Source organism: Mycteria americana, chromosome 1, assembly GCF_035582795.1.
Source record: "Mycteria americana isolate JAX WOST 10 ecotype Jacksonville Zoo and Gardens chromosome 1, USCA_MyAme_1.0, whole genome shotgun sequence".
Classification (NCBI taxonomy): domain Eukaryota; kingdom Metazoa; phylum Chordata; class Aves; order Ciconiiformes; family Ciconiidae; genus Mycteria; species Mycteria americana.
This window is the reverse complement of record NC_134365.1, coordinates 206,843,947-206,855,162: the sequence shown is the minus strand read 5'-3', so window position 1 is coordinate 206,855,162 and position 11,216 is coordinate 206,843,947.

The window sequence follows — 11,216 nt, the reverse complement described above, 5'->3', positions numbered from 1 at the left end:
GTTGTTTTCTGGGTTTATACTTTCTCTCATAGCCCTGAAGGTTCTCCTGTACCTTCCTTCACTGAATAACTCTGTTTTGCAATTGTTCGTTCTAAGAAATGAGTCCCTTATGTTCCATCATCTGCCATCATGTGTTATAACCTGTTCACTGCCAGGTGGTTTGAGGACAAGACTGTAACTGAGAAGTGTTTGATAAAGTCTCAGGACATTTGTATTACATCTCCTTACATGAAGGGTGTTTTCCGCTGGATGACAGTTGAATTCTGTACCCTTTGAAACTGAACGACATGAAAGATTTTAAGGCATCGGGGGCGTGAGGAACAAGACACCTAATGAGATGCCTAATTCATGTTATTTATGTGACAGCAGTGCCTGGAGGATCCCATGAGGATGGGGATCACACTTGCTTCAGTGATATCCAAATGCAGACACTGCTACAGAAATCACATATAAGCACATTAACAGGCTAGGGACTAAAGTTGCTCTTTCAACACTAATCCAAACTATATTAATCTTCACGCAAGTCCTAGCAAGCATTATTTCCTGTTACATGATACACCATAGCCTCGCGCGTTTGTTCTTTTGCTGGGTGCAGAAAGGCCCTCCAGGTCTTCACTATTTACTCCATGCCATCTGAAGCAAGAATGCCTGACACAGCAAATGAGAAAAGATTTGTGGCACCTGAGAGCTGAAAGAAAATTAAATCCGTGCAAGCTGCTTGATGGAAATATCTAATGATTCAAAGTGAGGAAGCAGACTAGTCAACTGTATCATGCTAGACAAGTTCTACACCCACACATTAAATCTGGCATGTTCCCGAGAAAAAAACCCAACAGTTGGTTATGATGATCTCCAGTATCAGAAATAACCAAAAATAATGCCAAGCAGTATGGAGCAGAGTCACTTTCTCAGACCTCCACAGAAAAATTGTTTGAATTTGAATGAATTCAGTGCAACTAAGAATGGGGCCACAGTCCCCTGCTGCCAGGTGGTCTTCCTAAACCTGGGGTCCAGTATCACTGTCTTCTTGCTGGCTTAATATCGTTATTTATACAGAACAGCTTCAGTGGAAGGGCCCAAGAAAATGCCTTTGAGAAGCTCAGTAATCTGGTGATTACAGTTCTCTCTAGGAAGTCGGTGGCAGGTATTCGAATCTCTTAGGAAAAGAGGGATTTTGAACCTGGATGTCACGTACTCTGCATAAGTGATCTAACAAAAATCGTGAGGCAAATGGCTCTGCCCCCTCATCGGCCTTCAAGGGTTTTCTGTGGGGACTGACTTGTTTAGACCACAACTACCACATAAGGTGACTGAGACAATTAGGTTGAAGAATGTATAGTTCAGCTGCTGTGCTTCATAACATGCTGTAGGCTGGTTGTATGTCTAACCTCTTATGCAGTTCTGGCCATGCTCGGCATCAGAAATATCAGGTGCCTTATGGACTTAGAGAGCTAGCTGGGGGTTTTGCAAATGTGCAACTAGACCACTTAGCTGTATAAGTGACACTTAAACATAGTCCCAGTTGCTTAAGAAATGTAACAAATTTTGACATACTCTAAAAAAAAGTTCAGTTACCAAGCACTGTTATATATGAATGTTTGAAGAGACAATGTTGAATCATGCCATGTAATGTGACTTATAAGAAAGCCAGGGCACTTAAGCATCTTCCCTACATCTAAGCAAAGGGATTTGGGAGCAATTCTCAGCTTGCAGGTCCCTGGCTATGTTTTGGTTCTCTCTGGGAATCAAATAAAGCACAAACTATCTCCCCCACAGAAAGGAAACTGAGCCGCAAAGGACCCGCTCCAGCGTTTCCCCGCTGCAGCTGATGATAGGAGCGGGCTGCATTACAGCATTGACCTGCCCCGCAGTCCAGGGGCAGTCTGAGATAATCACCTACCCTTCTCCCCTCCCCTGCCCATCTCTTGCTTCCTCCCCTTCCCTGCTCCCTGCCAGGCCCTCTTCATTGTGGTTTTTCCCTCTGTCTTTGCTATTGTGCCTAGTGGCTTCTCCATCCAACAGCATGTCATCCAAACATGGGGAAAACAAATAAACAGCGGACAGGTTCCAACTCCTGCAGGCCGGAGCTCTGCTCATGGACTACTGTGGCTGTACCTGACAACTCGCTGTGTGTTACATCTACCTGGAGAGTAAACTCTTTGGAGGAGGAATTGACTCATCCCAAACTGGAGTTATGAAGACTGTTTTTACCTGGTCCACAAGAAATAGCATGTCTGTGCCAAAACAGAAAGCATTTTACCTTGAGTTGCATGCCTGCCTCTGTTTCTGCCCCAATATTTCAGAAGAAGTGAGAATCCCTTTTGGTCATTCTCAGTGTGAGTCATTAATGATACAGTACTCATCATATCATATAGGCTTGCAGCTTCTGTCTTGTTTACCTAGACATACAGTACGTTCTTGTTTAGTCATCAAACACAGAGGAAACGAGGCTAATTACGTCATTGTGATATTTTTAAAAATAGATATTTTACATGTGAACTATTTTCAGTAACAAATTGCATTGCTGGAAATAATACTGAGAATTGTTTTGATTATATCATCTCACCAAAATTTAGCCTACCCATTCCGAGCCTAAACACATCTGTGCCACCTACACAGCTGCGGTTCTTGTAAGGTGTGTGTGTGGGGGGGGTGGAATTACAGTTCCTTAACCTTGTAGCCTGGTCTGCAATGATAGGTGATTTAATCTGCCTGTGTATTTCCGCATAGAATCAAATCTGTTGGTCTCACATATTTGTCGAAGTTGGCTTGACATTTCTTGTTCCCGGGAGTTTTGCTTTTAATGTATCCTCCCTTTTAAGGATAACAGCACTGGTGGAGTTTACTGGTGATGACAACCTTCCCCCTTTTCCTGTTGCGACAGTTTGTTCCTATCCTGCCCCCCAAAGTTTGCATTCCATACATTAATTAAACTTCTACCCTTTCATAAAGTAGCTTGTTTACCCAAATCCTTTACTTCTGAGAAGTGTATTTGCAGGCTGGATTTCTTTCCTTCTGCCTGTTTTTAAAACTCATTCTCTCAAACCTGGCATCATAAAATTGGCACAGTAATCTGAGTGGTAAGTACCGCGTAGTAAGATACATCAGAGGAAGTAAAACAAGTCACAGTTTCACACAGCCCTCCCTCTTTGTCTAATGCTAATATCTATTACTTTAGTCCCGAGTTGTTCCCTTATAAGAGGATGGCTGGGCTTTTTTGTGATTCACTATTGGCAGTTAGTGTTGACACATATTGAGCTTGTAAATCTCTGATCTTTAATAAACACAGAGAAAACGGTAAATTGCAGATAACTAATCACTGAAGTAATACTGATGATATCCTTGGCTCCTGCTTATTTGTCTGTAATTTTGGAGGAATGCTTAAATTTGTATTCCCTTGGCTTGTCTTCCCTTATTACATGGTATTTCTGGTAACTGAGGTTAACGTAAACCTCTTATAATACAGCTGTCTATAAACAATAAGGTTATAAAGTACAGAGAAAGAGATGGATGATAATTCTAGAAACATCATGACCTGATTCAGTCTGACCTGAATATTGTGTCTAGTTCTGGTCATACAGTCTTACAAAGCAGATAGCAAGAATAAAAGACTGCCAAAACTGTCAGGAGAATTAAAAAATATTGCTCACATCAAAGGGCAAAAAATTGTATCATCAGTTTTAAAGTTAAAACAAGTAAGAGATCTGCTAAAGATACATAAACAAGCAACATACAGAAAGTAGCTGCTCTTATTTACTCTGTTTCTTGATATAAGAACAATGACACATTCAGTGAAATAGGACAATAGCTTAAAAATAGATAGTAGGGAATTACTCTTTCATAAAGACCACAAAAATCTGTGGAGTTTACTGTATTATTTTAAATCTGAGATTCAAGTGAGAATATGAACATTAAGAACGCCTGTATCTATGTAAGAAAGAACTAAAGAAAAACAATGCAAAATTCAGCAGCTCTTGAAATATTCCATGGCAATATTTTGTTTACTCATCATTTCCAGTAAAGACGGAGAGGAATAGGACAGTCCGAGATGGCTTCTGATTTGGACAGCTGGGCAATTCTGATGTTCTGCAACTGTAATCATTAGAACCAAGGAGAAACTTCACACTTTAAACACATGTCAATATGATGCAAGTCATTCCCTGGAGTGCCATGAAAAATCCAATGCAGAGAGCTGTGAATGGAGCAAGAAGAACCATAAAAATTAAAATTTCCAGTGTTTATTTAAGGCTGCACACACAGTACCAGTTTGTTTGAGCCTGAACTTTAAACAAGTATTTTCCCTCTGGAGGTAATGCTTGTGCAGCCTCACACGGGGATAGTGAGCTCACATCCGATATTTACTTTGTGCATCAAGTGACTCAGTTTCAGAGAGTGTAACTCATATTCTAAGTCTCATGAACATAACACAGAAAATTCCCGAATGAGAAGCTGAGCTGTGTGTTTCATCCTTGGCGCCCAGCAGAAAGCTGCCGAAGGGCTTCTGCTGTCCTTTGGTGGAAAAACTTGCATGGTACCAGATCCAGGTGCTCTTCCAAAACAATGCACATACGTTGTTAGCATCTTCTCTCAAGTTATTACTAAACTTGAGACCGCTTGTACGTGAGGAGTAAGTTTCCCAAGTAGTCTGCAGAGCAGCTGTTATCTGGGCAATTACTTCCTGAACCAAAGCCAGATGAAGCAATGTTGAGATTTCCATTTTGTCTGAATTTTGGTTTAGACCCTAGAAGGGCTTATTATTATTTCTTTCTTAGTTTTCACACTTTAGATGCTCATAATAGTTATACAAATTAAGTAATTGGAAATAAACTAATGTTATCACTTGCTTTATATTTCCCACTGCATCCTGATTCTCCTGTTATAGCTCTATATCTTCCCTGTTATATTACTATGCTGTTATTTCACTGTTTTGTGTCACTGTAGATAGAGCTGGGCGCATTGTATTTCCAAGAAAGTTTATTTGCACCATGATTTTCCCTGAAGGTTATTTGCACCATGATTTCCAACAGAGTTGTAGACAGGACACTTCTGTGGCACTTGTGAGAGCCTCATGTAATTTTTGCTTCTTTTAATTTGGAAATTACCTCAGTTGGAAATCTATTCTCATATGCAAACTAATTTTTGGACTGATGATCATATTGGAGCTTCTTTTCCTTTGTTTTGGAGCAGAACCTCCACATTGGAACTACAAAAATGTTCCCAAAGCATTTTGTCCATAAATGCTCTGCTAAATTATTAGTGTGACACACACAAATTTTGCAAGAGAAAGGGTCCTTGGATGATTTCTGGAAACTACAGCTGGATAGCCCAGCCATCAGCTAAGTCTCTGATATGGGCTACTTTGGGGTATAAACCAACCTTGTGTCTAGGCTCTGTCAGAATCGTGAAAATTGTTTTCCTTTATGGCTTTTGCCTGCAGGGTCTAATCTAATAGACTGAGAGTAATAGATCAAAATATGTAGCTAGGAGGAGAGCATGCATTTTACCAAGCTCCATTATTCCAGTTGCCTGACCACATCCTCACTGCACTGGTGAGTCACTTCATCAGGCTGTCCCTTGTTAAAGCTGCACTCCATGGCACTGCAGGCATCTTCTAATTGTCCTGGGGTACCCGCACTGCAGTTTGCCTCTGGAGACCTCAAACATGACATCTTATCCCATGGGTCCTTACAGCTTCCCATGACCAAATTCTTCTGGCTTACCCTAACTTCTCTGCACCACCGATGTCCTTCGACTCCATCATGCAGCTCTGCATGATTTACTTGCCATTATCCACCTGTGTGCTATAGCAAAAGAACACATAATTTGGACCAGGGGTAAGATTTATGAGTTATCAACTTTCTATGGCCAAGACACATCTGTGCCAGAACCTGGAGGCCTGCGGAGGGTTAGATATCTGGCTTCAAACCTCTCAGGCTTGCCCCTGTGAGTGGTGACATCTTCTCTTCCCCAGTACTCTGTGGCCAAGTCTTCACAGCATGTCCCAAGGCTTCTGTGATACCTGCTGATAAGCCCGCATACCTTCTTTTATTGAGGTACCCTACAGGCCCAGGCCAGAATTAAGTGACCTCGAGTACCCAGAGCCATAGCCAGTGGTAAATGTGGGGGGAGAGATGATTCTCTGGATCGTGTGAATGGAGAAGAAGGGAAGTCTTTTGGAGCTAAGTCCTTCCCTGAATCAGTAGTCATAATGTAAGTAGCACGCATCAAATGATATTCATTTCAGCCCTGACAATAACAAAACTGTACCAGTGTAATTGTTTTTAACATTAACAATTTGAAATACTATTTTAACATTAATAACCCTCAGTCGGCCCTAAAGGAGGGGCACTTTCTGCAACTTCATGTACTTGACAGCAGCAGGGACCATGGTCAGGAAGGACTTGATCTCCTGATTTACCTGGAAAGAGTCTGGAATCGTTAATTTAATGTATATGCATGGCATGCCTTGACTGCTGTGACCCTGAAGTCATGGTTGTCTACCAAGTCCGCCTAAATTATCTTGGTCCCTCTACCAACAGCACTGATTCCACCAGCCAAAGCCACAGTTGCCCACGTCCTTCCTGCCTGCGGCTGTGGACTCTCTGCATGGACCACTCAGGGGACACCAGCAAACAGCACAGGCAAAAGCACCCCCTGAAGTGGACCCCTCCTCCCAGCTACACTTTTTGGCATGTGCTCCCCCCCTAATGCTCGCTAGGTTAGTGCAGGGCCGTTCCTGTGTAGCAGGCATTGAACTACTCAGTAGCAGTGCTTGAACTACTCACCCCTCTCAGGATGGGGCACAATGGGGGACATGACTTAGGAGACAGCCCAAGATGAGTCTGAAAAGGATGTTTGTTAGATAAACAGGTAGTGGGAAGGACACTGAACTCCAGACCCTTCAGACACAGCTATTTTCCAACAGACTCCCGCAGGTTCCTCTTAGGATGGCAGGCTCTGAAGAGAGCTACATCATTTTATGTTCCTGTGAAGAATATATTCAGACAACACAAGTCATGCAGATATAAAAATAAATTTTTCTTACTCTCTTTCTAGGATTGCAGTTCCTATAATGGTGAACTTAGAGAGTGCCATAATAATGTCATTTGGGCTGGAGAAAGCAACACTTGACCCTGGAAATGGCCCATCTGCCTCTTTTAAGGCGAGAAGAACAGGATCATGCAAAGTCCAGCAGAGACTACATAGTATGGATGTGACCATTCTCAGGACACTGCTCCATAAGCCTCCTACTGCCTAGTGGTAGGACCTTGGTGCAGTCCATGCAAAAAGTAAAGATACAATTTGCATGGCTCACTCAGATACACACAGAACTGCATCATCCTGTATTATTATGGCAGTAGGAAATTTGTTTTATGACATGTAAATAAGAAAGCAATACCTGGTTCTCTGCTGCTTGGAAAGATTTTTCTTAGAGCAAAATGCTCCCTCATTCATTTTCTATGAGGAAGGCACAGGCAGAGCACACTGTAGCACAGTGCATGGGAGATAACAGTGTACGAAGCTGCGGGGATAGGTGAAGTGAGTGCCAGAGATACTCCTGAACAGCTGGCTGGAAATTCAAACTACAGTATGTAATCAAAAGGCTGTGACTAAAAATGATGTGTCAACCACATGAAGACTGTGTTAGGTAGGAAGGAGGAAGATCCCAAGCCAGACAGTCTCTGTGGTCTTTGAACCTTCTGCACCATGTTAGGGAGAACTGGTGAGGTCTTCTCCGGAAACAGAAACAGCAGAACCATCAAAACCTAAAATTGGTGTGGACTCACAGTGTGTGTAAGACACCCCACTTTGTACAAGAAACCCCAAACATAATTGACAGAAGGGCTTGATCCTACATCCCATATGAGCTTTCTGATTAGTGGGTAGTCTGTCTTTCCAAAGAGTAATGTTTAATTGTATTTGTGTAAAGAGGAAACTTCTCCAGCAGGACAGATGGAAAGAAACTCACCACAACAGAAGTTAATATGCAATTCTTTCACCTAGAAGACTGAAGATTGAGGTCTAGACTGTTGTTTAAATCAATCTGAGCAAAAAAATGAAACGGTATATTCTTTCCCCAAACCCAGTAAGTATGCTGATTGACAATATGGCTACAGACTATCCCAGAGGACAAATATTTTTCCATTAAAAATTTCCAAAATGTCTTGTTTCTTTCTACTGCAAACAGTAAAGATGTTTGAAAGTCTCAAAAGTATTTTCAGGATAGGAAAGCCAATTTCCGCCTAGCTCAAAATGCTCAGTAGTCTTACTGATCTGGGTGGTATTAGGGATTCAAAGATCAAGACCATATTCTTCACCTGTAAAATATTCACAAGCCTGGAAATACTAGCTCAGAATGAACTGCAAAAGGCTTAGAAATTGTCCTTAGTTCTTCCAAGCAGATGTGATCATATACTTGATATTTCAGACACTTTTGATTACATTTATACTGTTTTACTTGGGTTCTTTTCAACTGACATTTTCTCCACTTTTGCCTTACTTCCATATTCTGCAGTGTCATTTTTTCAGAAATCAAGTTGTGTCCTGAAAGGCTCTCATCTTCCCGAGGAGGTGGAATATGTCTGTCTATGTATGTGTGTGTGTAATTTTCCAATGAATGAAGTTAAACTAAGGGACTGCGTTATTCCTAGGACTATCCACGGAGTATACTGTTTTAAGTGTATTGCATTGATGTTGAGAAAAGAACTATCAAAAGACTGAAAATGTAGTGGGCCTGACAGTGAATATATCTAGAAGAAGTTTCCTAAACATTTTAATATCCTAACTTGTCACTCAGAGATCCACATTTCAACGGAATATAATCATTAAGTTCTACTTATTAGTGTTGGTTTTTTAATATCTTCACCAAATGTAAGAATTTGCTATAATTAGCTGCAGCTTCTTCACCCACCGTATCATTTTTGACTCCGTGCAGATTCTCTAAGGAGCAAAGCTGTTACTGCCATCTAGTGTCCTCAGAGCAGGTTTCTGGACATTATCCTGAGAAAAAAAGGGTTTTCATTATAAGACTCAATTCCTTCTCCAGTTTCTCAGCTAGCAGTAAATCTCATGTAGCTCACAGTACCTCTTACAGTGTTTGTTGCCTTTCCAGCGTATTAATGAATTTAGAGGACAGCTGTCTAGTTTCTCACTTTGGAAAATTTAAATGAAGTTTGCTCACTTCTTTCTCTGAGTATTTGCATCCTCTGAGTCCTACTTGTTCAGGAACATGTAACCAGCACAGAAACTAGTCCTGAGGAGCATCTGACAGATTCCTTTTCCTGCCTTATCCTTTCTCCCCCTCCAAATGATCATTCTTAGCAGAGATCAAAATGGATATAGTGTGTAGTTCCACATAAAAACTAGCAACCTGGTGGGAAGTTATTAGTTCTGCTTATATTACATCCTGGGACACAGCTGTCTCAGCCTCTCATGGTCCTCTCCTCACTCACGACATCTCAGGGAAAGCAGTCAGTTCAGTCTCTGTCTCAAGAAAAGGACTCATTTCTTTTCAATACTTGATGGTCTTGGGTGATATCCCATATGGGTCCCCACCAGGCACTCATGCAATGTTATTCTCATGAGATGGCAGCAGGTCCCGTGGAGACCCTGTGGAGAGTTTTCCTTTCTGGCTGATGGCAGCGCAGGGCTCCTCTGGCTCTGACCTCAGCCTTCCACTTCCGCAGCACAAGCATTTTTATTTTCCACTTTTTCTTAACGAAATGCCAGGAACTGACAGCCTGGTACTTTTCTCAACTGAGGTAGAGCGAACCGCAGAGCAGCGCACGTCTCTCACTGGGGATGCAGACGCATGAGCTGGAGCCGTTCTTGGACTTGTGCCGGAGGCTGCTTCCAGTCAGCCAAGTGGCAAACAAGAATCTGACTGTTTGGGCTGGGGAGCAGCTGGATATGATCATGCTGAAGCCTCTGGAAGACCCAGCTTCCTATGCAGTACCTTTTCCCCCTGCCAAACGTTCAGTTTTAACAGAAATTCACATAGATATGAAACTCATTCACTGACATCTCCTTGCTTCCCTGTGCATCTTTGCATTCCCTGCTCCAGTGAGGCTCAGGTCAGACCTTTGAAATTCAGCACTTTCAGACTCAACAACTAGCCCTTATGGAAGACTCTCTATTATTTTGACAAAATTTTCCACCAGGTCTTTATACTGAGAATAATCAGGACTAGGGTTACATGTCCAGAACCTTATTTCACTGCAGAGTAATTAAGCTAAACTACAGCCCAATATCAAGCATCATTTTTTCAGGCACACCATGTCTGTCAAAAATGATTTTGATATATAAGTGAACTAATTTCTGTTTATTATGCATCGACAATTGTACTGGCTTTTTTCCTAACAGTTTTATCAATATTATGTCATATAACAGAACTTTGATTTTAGTCCAATGTAAGGTTTTCCATTTGTAAAGGTTTTTTTCAGCTCTGTATCCTTGCATTTCCCTTAAGCATATTAAGGTCTGGAATTCATTAATTCACAATTTTATAGTCAGAAGACACTACTAATGTGTTAGGTTACCTTGTCTGACCATCTATGTCGCATAAGTTACAGAATTAAACTCACCTAGCCCCTTGGTGGGTAAGCCTGGCAATTTATGCCAGGTATTCAGTGTTGATGGGCTTTGCTTGGCAGGCCTGGCTGATTGATTGACTTAGGGGTTGGTTTTGAGGAGGCAGAAGAGGACAGTGTAGTTTCAATTAGTTATTAATGTTTAGCATTCAAATTAATGTGGAACTGAATTTCACAGTATTTCTTAATAATTTATCATACTTTTTGTAACGATAAAGACAAAATCCAACTTAGTTCTTATTCTGCAGGTTTGAGGGTTCTTTCCTTTTTCATCTCTTTTGTCTTTCTGTCTTTCTCTCCTGTGTTGGTTTTGGCTGGGATAGAGTTAATTTTCTTCACAGTAGCTAGTATGGGGCTATGTTTTGGATTTGTGCTGGAAACAGTGTTGATAATGCAGAGATGTTTTAGTTTCTGCTGAGCAGTGCTTACACAGAGTCAAGGCCTTCTCTGCTTCTCACCCCACCCCACCAGCGAGGAGGCTGGGGGTGCACAAGGAGTTGGGAGGGGACACAGCTGGGACAGCTGACCCCAACTGACCAAAGGGATATCCCATACCATATGGCATCATGTTCAGCATATAAAGCTGGGGAAGAAGAAGGAAGGGGGGACATTCAAGTGATGGCATTT